Genomic DNA, 9,550 nt, shown 5'->3' on the forward strand with positions numbered 1-9,550 from the left:
AATCTCAGAGACTTTTTAAGGCTTTTTGAAGCTCAGGCACTCTTTTTTTTTTTTTTTTTTTTTTAAAAGCTTACAGCACCTGGTATTCCCAGGCGGTCTCCCATCCAAGTACTAACCAGTCCCGACCCTGCTTAGCTTCCGAGATCAGACGAGATCGGGCGTGCCCAAGGTGGTATGGCCGTAAGCGAATACTGCTGCCAAAATTGGGCTATTTAAAAGGTTAGACCATTAGTGAAGAAAACTAAGAACAACTTTTGAAAAAACTCAAACTCTTTCATGCTTTCTGAAGAATCTCAGAGACTTTTTAAGGCTTTTTGAAGCTCAGGCACTCTTTTTTTTTTTTTTAAAAGCTTACAGCACCTGGTATTCCCAGGCGGTCTCCCATCCAAGTACTAACCAGGCCCGACCCTGCTTAGCTTCCGAGATCAGACGAGATCGGGCGTGCCCAAGGTGGTATGGCCGTAAGCTAAAACTGCTGCCAAAATTGGGCTATTTAAAAGGTTAGACCATTAGTGAAGAAAACTAAGAACAACTTTTGAAAAAACTCAAGCTCTTTCATGCTTTCTGAAGAATCTCAGAGACTTTTTAAGGCTTTTTGAAGAAGCTCAGGGACTCTTTTTTTTTTTTCTTAAAAAAGCTTACAACACCTAGTATTCCCATGCGGCCTCCCATCCAAGTACTAACCAGGCCTTATTTAAAAGCTTAGACCATTAGTGAAGAAGACTAAGAAGAACTTTTGAAAAAACTCAAACTCTTTCATGCTTTCTGAAGAATCTCAGAGACTTTTTAAGGCTTTTTGAAGCTCAGGCACTCTTTTTTTTTTTTTTTTTTTTTTAAAAGCTTACAGCACCTGGTATTCCCAGGCGGTCTCCCATCCAAGTACTAACCAGGCCCGACCCTGCTTAGCTTCCGAGATCAGACGAGATCGGGCGTGCCCAAGGTGGTATGGCCGTAAGCTAAAACTGCTGCCAAAATTGGGCTATTTAAAAGGTTAGACCATTAGTGAAGAAAACTAAGAACAACTTTTGAAAAAACTCAAGCTCTTTCATGCTTTCTGAAGAATCTCAGAGACTTTTTAAGGCTTTTTGAAGAAGCTCAGGGACTCTTTTTTTTTTTTCTTAAAAATTTTTACAACACCTAGTATTCCCATGCGGCCTCCCATCCAAGTACTAACCAGGCCTTATTTAAAAGCTTAGACCATTAGTGAAGAAGACTAAGAAGAACTTTTGAAAAAACTCAAACTCTTTCATGCTTTCTGAAGAATCTCAGAGACTTTTTAAGGCTTTTTGAAGCTCAGGCACTCTTTTTTTTTTTTTTTTTTTTTAAAAGCTTACAGCACCTGGTATTCCCAGGCGGTCTCCCATCCAAGTACTAACCAGTCCCGACCCTGCTTAGCTTCCGAGATCAGACGAGATCGGGCGTGCCCAAGGTGGTATGGCCGTAAGCGAATACTGCTGCCAAAATTGGGCTATTTAAAAGGTTAGACCATTAGTGAAGAAAACTAAGAACAACTTTTGAAAAAACTCAAACTCTTTCATGCTTTCTGAAGAATCTCAGAGACTTTTTAAGGCTTTTTGAAGCTCAGGCACTCTTTTTTTTTTTTTTAAAAGCTTACAGCACCTGGTATTCCCAGGCGGTCTCCCATCCAAGTACTAACCAGGCCCGACCCTGCTTAGCTTCCGAGATCAGACGAGATCGGGCGTGCCCAAGGTGGTATGGCCGTAAGCTAAAACTGCTGCCAAAATTGGGCTATTTAAAAGGTTAGACCATTAGTGAAGAAAACTAAGAACAACTTTTGAAAAAACTCAAGCTCTTTCATGCTTTCTGAAGAATCTCAGAGACTTTTTAAGGCTTTTTGAAGAAGCTCAGGGACTCTTTTTTTTTTTTCTTAAAAAAGCTTACAACACCTAGTATTCCCATGCGGCCTCCCATCCAAGTACTAACCAGGCCTTATTTAAAAGCTTAGACCATTAGTGAAGAAGACTAAGAAGAACTTTTGAAAAAACTCAAACTCTTTCATGCTTTCTGAAGAATCTCAGAGACTTTTTAAGGCTTTTTGAAGCTCAGGCACTCTTTTTTTTTTTTTTTTTTTTTTAAAAGCTTACAGCACCTGGTATTCCCAGGCGGTCTCCCATCCAAGTACTAACCAGGCCCGACCCTGCTTAGCTTCCGAGATCAGACGAGATCGGGCGTGCCCAAGGTGGTATGGCCGTAAGCTAAAACTGCTGCCAAAATTGGGCTATTTAAAAGGTTAGACCATTAGTGAAGAAAACTAAGAACAACTTTTGAAAAAACTCAAGCTCTTTCATGCTTTCTGAAGAATCTCAGAGACTTTTTAAGGCTTTTTGAAGAAGCTCAGGGACTCTTTTTTTTTTTTCTTAAAAAAGCTTACAACACCTAGTATTCCCATGCGGCCTCCCATCCAAGTACTAACCAGGCCTTATTTAAAAGCTTAGACCATTAGTGAAGAAGACTAAGAAGAACTTTTGAAAAAACTCAAACTCTTTCATGCTTTCTGAAGAATCTCAGAGACTTTTTAAGGCTTTTTGAAGCTCAGGCACTCTTTTTTTTTTTCTTAAAAAAGCTTACAACACCCAGTATTCCCATGCGGCCTCCCATCCAAGTACTAACCAGGCCTTATTTAAAAGCTTAGACCATTAGTGAAGAAGACTAAGAAGAACTTTTGAAAAAACTCAAACTCTTTCATGCTTTCTGAAGAATCTCAGAGACTTTTTAAGGCTTTTTGAAGCTCAGGCACTCTTTTTTTTTTTTTAAAAAGCTTACAGCACCTGGTATTCCCAGGCGGTCTCCCATCCAAGTACTAACCAGGCCCGACCCTGCTTAGCTTCCGAGATCAGACGAGATCGGGCGTGCCCAAGGTGGTATGGCCGTAAGCGAATACTGCTGCCAAAATTGGGCTATTTAAAAGGTTAGACCATTAGTGAAGAAAACTAAGAACAACTTTTGAAAAAACTCAAACTCTTTCATGCTTTCTGAAGAATCTCAGAGACTTTTTAAGGCTTTTTGAAGCTCAGGCACTCTTTTTTTTTTTTTTAAAAGCTTACAGCACCTGGTATTCCCAGGCGGTCTCCCATCCAAGTACTAACCAGGCCCGACCCTGCTTAGCTTCCGAGATCAGACGAGATCGGGCGTGCCCAAGGTGGTATGGCCGTAAGCTAAAACTGCTGCCAAAATTGGGCTATTTAAAAGGTTAGACCATTAGTGAAGAAAACTAAGAACAACTTTTGAAAAAACTCAAGCTCTTTCATGCTTTCTGAAGAATCTCAGAGACTTTTTAAGGCTTTTTGAAGAAGCTCAGGGACTCTTTTTTTTTTTTCTTAAAAAAGCTTACAACACCTAGTATTCCCATGCGGCCTCCCATCCAAGTACTAACCAGGCCTTATTTAAAAGCTTAGACCATTAGTGAAGAAGACTAAGAAGAACTTTTGAAAAAACTCAAACTCTTTCATGCTTTCTGAAGAATCTCAGAGACTTTTTAAGGCTTTTTGAAGCTCAGGCACTCTTTTTTTTTTTCTTAAAAAAGCTTACAACACCCAGTATTCCCATGCGGCCTCCCATCCAAGTACTAACCAGGCCTTATTTAAAAGCTTAGACCATTAGTGAAGAAGACTAAGAAGAACTTTTGAAAAAACTCAAACTCTTTCATGCTTTCTGAAGAATCTCAGAGACTTTTTAAGGCTTTTTGAAGCTCAGGCACTCTTTTTTTTTTTTTAAAAAGCTTACAGCACCTGGTATTCCCAGGCGGTCTCCCATCCAAGTACTAACCAGGCCCGACCCTGCTTAGCTTCCGAGATCAGACGAGATCGGGCGTGCCCAAGGTGGTATGGCCGTAAGCGAATACTGCTGCCAAAATTGGGCTATTTAAAAGGTTAGACCATTAGTGAAGAAAACTAAGAACAACTTTTGAAAAAACTCAAACTCTTTCATGCTTTCTGAAGAATCTCAGAGACTTTTTAAGGCTTTTTGAAGCTCAGGCACTCTTTTTTTTTTTTTTAAAAGCTTACAGCACCTGGTATTCCCAGGCGGTCTCCCATCCAAGTACTAACCAGGCCCGACCCTGCTTAGCTTCCGAGATCAGACGAGATCGGGCGTGCCCAAGGTGGTATGGCCGTAAGCTAAAACTGCTGCCAAAATTGGGCTATTTAAAAGGTTAGACCATTAGTGAAGAAAACTAAGAACAACTTTTGAAAAAACTCAAGCTCTTTCATGCTTTCTGAAGAATCTCAGAGACTTTTTAAGGCTTTTTGAAGAAGCTCAGGGACTCTTTTTTTTTTTTCTTAAAAAAGCTTACAACACCTAGTATTCCCATGCGGCCTCCCATCCAAGTACTAACCAGGCCTTATTTAAAAGCTTAGACCATTAGTGAAGAAGACTAAGAAGAACTTTTGAAAAAACTCAAACTCTTTCATGCTTTCTGAAGAATCTCAGAGACTTTTTAAGGCTTTTTGAAGCTCAGGCACTCTTTTTTTTTTTTTTTTTTTTTTTAAAAGCTTACAGCACCTGGTATTCCCAGGCGGTCTCCCATCCAAGTACTAACCAGGCCCGACCCTGCTTAGCTTCCGAGATCAGACGAGATCGGGCGTGCCCAAGGTGGTATGGCCGTAAGCTAAAACTGCTGCCAAAATTGGGCTATTTAAAAGGTTAGACCATTTGTGAAGAAAACTAAGAACAACTTTTGAAAAAACTCAAGCTCTTTCATGCTTTCTGAAGAATCTCAGAGACTTTTTAAGGCTTTTTGAAGAAGCTCAGGGACTCTTTTTTTTTTTTCTTAAAAAAGCTTACAACACCTAGTATTCCCATGCGGCCTCCCATCCAAGTACTAACCAGGCCTTATTTAAAAGCTTAGACCATTAGTGAAGAAGACTAAGAAGAACTTTTGAAAAAACTCAAACTCTTTCATGCTTTCTGAAGAATCTCAGAGACTTTTTAAGGCTTTTTGAAGCTCAGGCACTCTTTTTTTTTTTTTTTTTTTTTTTAAAAGCTTACAGCACCTGGTATTCCCAGGCGGTCTCCCATCCAAGTACTAACCAGGCCCGACCCTGCTTAGCTTCCGAGATCAGACGAGATCGGGCGTGCCCAAGGTGGTATGGCCGTAAGCTAAAACTGCTGCCAAAATTGGGCTATTTAAAAGGTTAGACCATTAGTGAAGAAAACTAAGAACAACTTTTGAAAAAACTCAAGCTCTTTCATGCTTTCTGAAGAATCTCAGAGACTTTTTAAGGCTTTTTGAAGAAGCTCAGGGACTCTTTTTTTTTTTTCTTAAAAAAGCTTACAACACCTAGTATTCCCATGCGGCCTCCCATCCAAGTACTAACCAGGCCTTATTTAAAAGCTTAGACCATTAGTGAAGAAGACTAAGAAGAACTTTTGAAAAAACTCAAACTCTTTCATGCTTTCTGAAGAATCTCAGAGACTTTTTAAGGCTTTTTGAAGCTCAGGCACTCTTTTTTTTTTTTTTTTTTTTTTAAAAGCTTACAGCACCTGGTATTCCCAGGCGGTCTCCCATCCAAGTACTAACCAGGCCCGACCCTGCTTAGCTTCCGAGATCAGACGAGATCGGGCGTGCCCAAGGTGGTATGGCCGTAAGCTAAAACTGCTGCCAAAATTGGGCTATTTAAAAGGTTAGACCATTAGTGAAGAAAACTAAGAACAACTTTTGAAAAAACTCAAGCTCTTTCATGCTTTCTGAAGAATCTCAGAGACTTTTTAAGGCTTTTTGAAGAAGCTCAGGGACTCTTTTCTTTTTTCTTAAAAATTTTTACAACACCTAGTATTCCCATGCGGCCTCCCATCCAAGTACTAACCAGGCCTTATTTAAAAGCTTAGACCATTAGTGAAGAAGACTAAGAAGAACTTTTGAAAAAACTCAAACTCTTTCATGCTTTCTGAAGAATCTCAGAGACTTTTTAAGGCTTTTTGAAGCTCAGGCACTCTTTTTTTTTTTTTTTTTTTTTTAAAAGCTTACAGCACCTGGTATTCCCAGGCGGTCTCCCATCCAAGTACTAACCAGTCCCGACCCTGCTTAGCTTCCGAGATCAGACGAGATCGGGCGTGCCCAAGGTGGTATGGCCGTAAGCGAATACTGCTGCCAAAATTGGGCTATTTAAAAGGTTAGACCATTAGTGAAGAAAACTAAGAACAACTTTTGAAAAAACTCAAACTCTTTCATGCTTTCTGAAGAATCTCAGAGACTTTTTAAGGCTTTTTGAAGCTCAGGCACTCTTTTTTTTTTTTTTAAAAGCTTACAGCACCTGGTATTCCCAGGCGGTCTCCCATCCAAGTACTAACCAGGCCCGACCCTGCTTAGCTTCCGAGATCAGACGAGATCGGGCGTGCCCAAGGTGGTATGGCCGTAAGCTAAAACTGCTGCCAAAATTGGGCTATTTAAAAGGTTAGACCATTAGTGAAGAAAACTAAGAACAACTTTTGAAAAAACTCAAGCTCTTTCATGCTTTCTGAAGAATCTCAGAGACTTTTTAAGGCTTTTTGAAGAAGCTCAGGGACTCTTTTTTTTTTTTCTTAAAAAAGCTTACAACACCTAGTATTCCCATGCGGCCTCCCATCCAAGTACTAACCAGGCCTTATTTAAAAGCTTAGACCATTAGTGAAGAAGACTAAGAAGAACTTTTGAAAAAACTCAAACTCTTTCATGCTTTCTGAAGAATCTCAGAGACTTTTTAAGGCTTTTTGAAGCTCAGGCACTCTTTTTTTTTTTTTTTTTTTTTTAAAAGCTTACAGCACCTGGTATTCCCAGGCGGTCTCCCATCCAAGTACTAACCAGTCCCGACCCTGCTTAGCTTCCGAGATCAGACGAGATCGGGCGTGCCCAAGGTGGTATGGCCGTAAGCGAATACTGCTGCCAAAATTGGGCTATTTAAAAGGTTAGACCATTAGTGAAGAAAACTAAGAACAACTTTTGAAAAAACTCAAACTCTTTCATGCTTTCTGAAGAATCTCAGAGACTTTTTAAGGCTTTTTGAAGCTCAGGCACTCTTTTTTTTTTTTTTAAAAGCTTACAGCACCTGGTATTCCCAGGCGGTCTCCCATCCAAGTACTAACCAGGCCCGACCCTGCTTAGCTTCCGAGATCAGACGAGATCGGGCGTGCCCAAGGTGGTATGGCCGTAAGCTAAAACTGCTGCCAAAATTGGGCTATTTAAAAGGTTAGACCATTAGTGAAGAAAACTAAGAACAACTTTTGAAAAAACTCAAGCTCTTTCATGCTTTCTGAAGAATCTCAGAGACTTTTTAAGGCTTTTTGAAGAAGCTCAGGGACTCTTTTTTTTTTTTCTTAAAAAAGCTTACAACACCTAGTATTCCCATGCGGCCTCCCATCCAAGTACTAACCAGGCCTTATTTAAAAGCTTAGACCATTAGTGAAGAAGACTAAGAAGAACTTTTGAAAAAACTCAAACTCTTTCATGCTTTCTGAAGAATCTCAGAGACTTTTTAAGGCTTTTTGAAGCTCAGGCACTCTTTTTTTTTTTTTTTTTTTTTTAAAAGCTTACAGCACCTGGTATTCCCAGGCGGTCTCCCATCCAAGTACTAACCAGGCCCGACCCTGCTTAGCTTCCGAGATCAGACGAGATCGGGCGTGCCCAAGGTGGTATGGCCGTAAGCTAAAACTGCTGCCAAAATTGGGCTATTTAAAAGGTTAGACCATTAGTGAAGAAAACTAAGAACAACTTTTGAAAAAACTCAAGCTCTTTCATGCTTTCTGAAGAATCTCAGAGACTTTTTAAGGCTTTTTGAAGAAGCTCAGGGACTCTTTTCTTTTTTCTTAAAAATTTTTACAACACCTAGTATTCCCATGCGGCCTCCCATCCAAGTACTAACCAGGCCTTATTTAAAAGCTTAGACCATTAGTGAAGAAGACTAAGAAGAACTTTTGAAAAAACTCAAACTCTTTCATGCTTTCTGAAGAATCTCAGAGACTTTTTAAGGCTTTTTGAAGCTCAGGCACTCTTTTTTTTTTTTTTTTTTTTTTAAAAGCTTACAGCACCTGGTATTCCCAGGCGGTCTCCCATCCAAGTACTAACCAGTCCCGACCCTGCTTAGCTTCCGAGATCAGACGAGATCGGGCGTGCCCAAGGTGGTATGGCCGTAAGCGAATACTGCTGCCAAAATTGGGCTATTTAAAAGGTTAGACCATTAGTGAAGAAAACTAAGAACAACTTTTGAAAAAACTCAAACTCTTTCATGCTTTCTGAAGAATCTCAGAGACTTTTTAAGGCTTTTTGAAGCTCAGGCACTCTTTTTTTTTTTTTTAAAAGCTTACAGCACCTGGTATTCCCAGGCGGTCTCCCATCCAAGTACTAACCAGGCCCGACCCTGCTTAGCTTCCGAGATCAGACGAGATCGGGCGTGCCCAAGGTGGTATGGCCGTAAGCTAAAACTGCTGCCAAAATTGGGCTATTTAAAAGGTTAGACCATTAGTGAAGAAAACTAAGAACAACTTTTGAAAAAACTCAAGCTCTTTCATGCTTTCTGAAGAATCTCAGAGACTTCATGCTTTCTGAGATTCTTCAGAAAGCATGAAAGAGTTTGAGTTTTTTCAAAAGTTCTTCTTAGTCTTCTTCACTAATGGTCTAAGCTTTTAAATAAGGCCTGGTTAGTACTTGGATGGGAGGCCGCATGGGAATACTAGGTGTTGTAAAAATTTTTAAGAAAAAAGAAAAGAGTCCCTGAGCTTCTTCAAAAAGCCTTAAAAAGTCTCTGAGATTCTTCAGAAAGCATGAAAGAGCTTGAGTTTTTTCAAAAGTTGTTCTTAGTTTTCTTCACTAATGGTCTAAAAAAAGCTTACAACACCCAGTATTCCCATGCGGCCTCCCATCCAAGTACTAACCAGGCCTTATTTAAAAGCTTAGACCATTAGTGAAGAAGACTAAGAAGAACTTTTGAAAAAACTCAAACTCTTTCATGCTTTCTGAAGAATCTCAGAGACTTTTTAAGGCTTTTTGAAGCTCAGGCACTCTTTTTTTTTTTTTTAAAAAGCTTACAGCACCTGGTATTCCCAGGCGGTCTCCCATCCAAGTACTAACCAGGCCCGACCCTGCTTAGCTTCCGAGATCAGACGAGATCGGGCGTGCCCAAGGTGGTATGGCCGTAAGCGAATACTGCTGCCAAAATTGGGCTATTTAAAAGGTTAGACCATTAGTGAAGAAAACTAAGAACAACTTTTGAAAAAACTCAAACTCTTTCATGCTTTCTGAAGAATCTCAGAGACTTTTTAAGGCTTTTTGAAGCTCAGGCACTCTTTTTTTTTTTTTTAAAAGCTTACAGCACCTGGTATTCCCAGGCGGTCTCCCATCCAAGTACTAACCAGGCCCGACCCTGCTTAGCTTCCGAGATCAGACGAGATCGGGCGTGCCCAAGGTGGTATGGCCGTAAGCTAAAACTGCTGCCAAAATTGGGCTATTTAAAAGGTTAGACCATTAGTGAAGAAAACTAAGAACAACTTTTGAAAAAACTCAAGCTCTTTCATGCTTTCTGAAGAATCTCAGAGACTTTTTAAGGCTTTTTGAAGAAGC

General features: G+C 40.1%; 22 non-coding genes across 22 annotated transcripts; all 22 read right to left on the reverse strand.

The window, feature by feature from the left end:
- Positions 1–67: 67 nt before the first annotated feature.
- Positions 68–186, reverse strand: LOC143703800 (5S ribosomal RNA). Its single transcript, XR_013191394.1, has one exon. It is a non-coding gene; the product is annotated as a 5S ribosomal RNA (ribosomal RNA).
- Positions 187–348: 162 nt separating this feature from the next.
- On the reverse strand, positions 349–467 carry LOC143703524 (5S ribosomal RNA). The gene has a single exon (XR_013191128.1). It is a non-coding gene; the product is annotated as a 5S ribosomal RNA (ribosomal RNA).
- A 371-nt stretch (positions 468–838) lies between these two features.
- On the reverse strand, positions 839–957 carry LOC143703525 (5S ribosomal RNA). The gene has a single exon (XR_013191130.1). It is a non-coding gene; the product is annotated as a 5S ribosomal RNA (ribosomal RNA).
- Positions 958–1,327: 370 nt separating this feature from the next.
- LOC143703802 (5S ribosomal RNA) lies at positions 1,328–1,446 on the reverse strand. The gene has a single exon (XR_013191396.1). It is a non-coding gene; the product is annotated as a 5S ribosomal RNA (ribosomal RNA).
- A 162-nt stretch (positions 1,447–1,608) lies between these two features.
- On the reverse strand, positions 1,609–1,727 carry LOC143703526 (5S ribosomal RNA). Its single transcript, XR_013191131.1, has one exon. It is a non-coding gene; the product is annotated as a 5S ribosomal RNA (ribosomal RNA).
- Positions 1,728–2,098: 371 nt separating this feature from the next.
- Positions 2,099–2,217, reverse strand: LOC143703528 (5S ribosomal RNA). The gene has a single exon (XR_013191133.1). It is a non-coding gene; the product is annotated as a 5S ribosomal RNA (ribosomal RNA).
- A 560-nt stretch (positions 2,218–2,777) lies between these two features.
- On the reverse strand, positions 2,778–2,896 carry LOC143703529 (5S ribosomal RNA). The gene has a single exon (XR_013191134.1). It is a non-coding gene; the product is annotated as a 5S ribosomal RNA (ribosomal RNA).
- A 162-nt stretch (positions 2,897–3,058) lies between these two features.
- Positions 3,059–3,177, reverse strand: LOC143703530 (5S ribosomal RNA). Its single transcript, XR_013191135.1, has one exon. It is a non-coding gene; the product is annotated as a 5S ribosomal RNA (ribosomal RNA).
- Positions 3,178–3,737: 560 nt separating this feature from the next.
- LOC143703532 (5S ribosomal RNA) lies at positions 3,738–3,856 on the reverse strand. The gene has a single exon (XR_013191136.1). It is a non-coding gene; the product is annotated as a 5S ribosomal RNA (ribosomal RNA).
- A 162-nt stretch (positions 3,857–4,018) lies between these two features.
- LOC143703533 (5S ribosomal RNA) lies at positions 4,019–4,137 on the reverse strand. Its single transcript, XR_013191137.1, has one exon. It is a non-coding gene; the product is annotated as a 5S ribosomal RNA (ribosomal RNA).
- A 372-nt stretch (positions 4,138–4,509) lies between these two features.
- On the reverse strand, positions 4,510–4,628 carry LOC143703534 (5S ribosomal RNA). Its single transcript, XR_013191138.1, has one exon. It is a non-coding gene; the product is annotated as a 5S ribosomal RNA (ribosomal RNA).
- A 372-nt stretch (positions 4,629–5,000) lies between these two features.
- LOC143703535 (5S ribosomal RNA) lies at positions 5,001–5,119 on the reverse strand. Its single transcript, XR_013191139.1, has one exon. It is a non-coding gene; the product is annotated as a 5S ribosomal RNA (ribosomal RNA).
- A 371-nt stretch (positions 5,120–5,490) lies between these two features.
- On the reverse strand, positions 5,491–5,609 carry LOC143703536 (5S ribosomal RNA). The gene has a single exon (XR_013191141.1). It is a non-coding gene; the product is annotated as a 5S ribosomal RNA (ribosomal RNA).
- Positions 5,610–5,979: 370 nt separating this feature from the next.
- On the reverse strand, positions 5,980–6,098 carry LOC143703803 (5S ribosomal RNA). The gene has a single exon (XR_013191397.1). It is a non-coding gene; the product is annotated as a 5S ribosomal RNA (ribosomal RNA).
- Positions 6,099–6,260: 162 nt separating this feature from the next.
- Positions 6,261–6,379, reverse strand: LOC143703537 (5S ribosomal RNA). Its single transcript, XR_013191142.1, has one exon. It is a non-coding gene; the product is annotated as a 5S ribosomal RNA (ribosomal RNA).
- A 371-nt stretch (positions 6,380–6,750) lies between these two features.
- Positions 6,751–6,869, reverse strand: LOC143703804 (5S ribosomal RNA). Its single transcript, XR_013191398.1, has one exon. It is a non-coding gene; the product is annotated as a 5S ribosomal RNA (ribosomal RNA).
- A 162-nt stretch (positions 6,870–7,031) lies between these two features.
- Positions 7,032–7,150, reverse strand: LOC143703538 (5S ribosomal RNA). Its single transcript, XR_013191143.1, has one exon. It is a non-coding gene; the product is annotated as a 5S ribosomal RNA (ribosomal RNA).
- Positions 7,151–7,521: 371 nt separating this feature from the next.
- Positions 7,522–7,640, reverse strand: LOC143703540 (5S ribosomal RNA). Its single transcript, XR_013191145.1, has one exon. It is a non-coding gene; the product is annotated as a 5S ribosomal RNA (ribosomal RNA).
- A 370-nt stretch (positions 7,641–8,010) lies between these two features.
- LOC143703805 (5S ribosomal RNA) lies at positions 8,011–8,129 on the reverse strand. Its single transcript, XR_013191399.1, has one exon. It is a non-coding gene; the product is annotated as a 5S ribosomal RNA (ribosomal RNA).
- Positions 8,130–8,291: 162 nt separating this feature from the next.
- On the reverse strand, positions 8,292–8,410 carry LOC143703541 (5S ribosomal RNA). Its single transcript, XR_013191146.1, has one exon. It is a non-coding gene; the product is annotated as a 5S ribosomal RNA (ribosomal RNA).
- A 602-nt stretch (positions 8,411–9,012) lies between these two features.
- Positions 9,013–9,131, reverse strand: LOC143703543 (5S ribosomal RNA). Its single transcript, XR_013191147.1, has one exon. It is a non-coding gene; the product is annotated as a 5S ribosomal RNA (ribosomal RNA).
- A 162-nt stretch (positions 9,132–9,293) lies between these two features.
- On the reverse strand, positions 9,294–9,412 carry LOC143703544 (5S ribosomal RNA). The gene has a single exon (XR_013191148.1). It is a non-coding gene; the product is annotated as a 5S ribosomal RNA (ribosomal RNA).
- Positions 9,413–9,550: the final 138 nt, after the last annotated feature.

The sequence above is a fragment of the Siphateles boraxobius genome, unplaced genomic scaffold, assembly GCF_051911475.1.
Source record: "Siphateles boraxobius isolate OS27281-9 unplaced genomic scaffold, OSU_SipBor_1 389, whole genome shotgun sequence".
Lineage (NCBI taxonomy): Eukaryota > Metazoa > Chordata > Actinopteri > Cypriniformes > Leuciscidae > Siphateles > Siphateles boraxobius.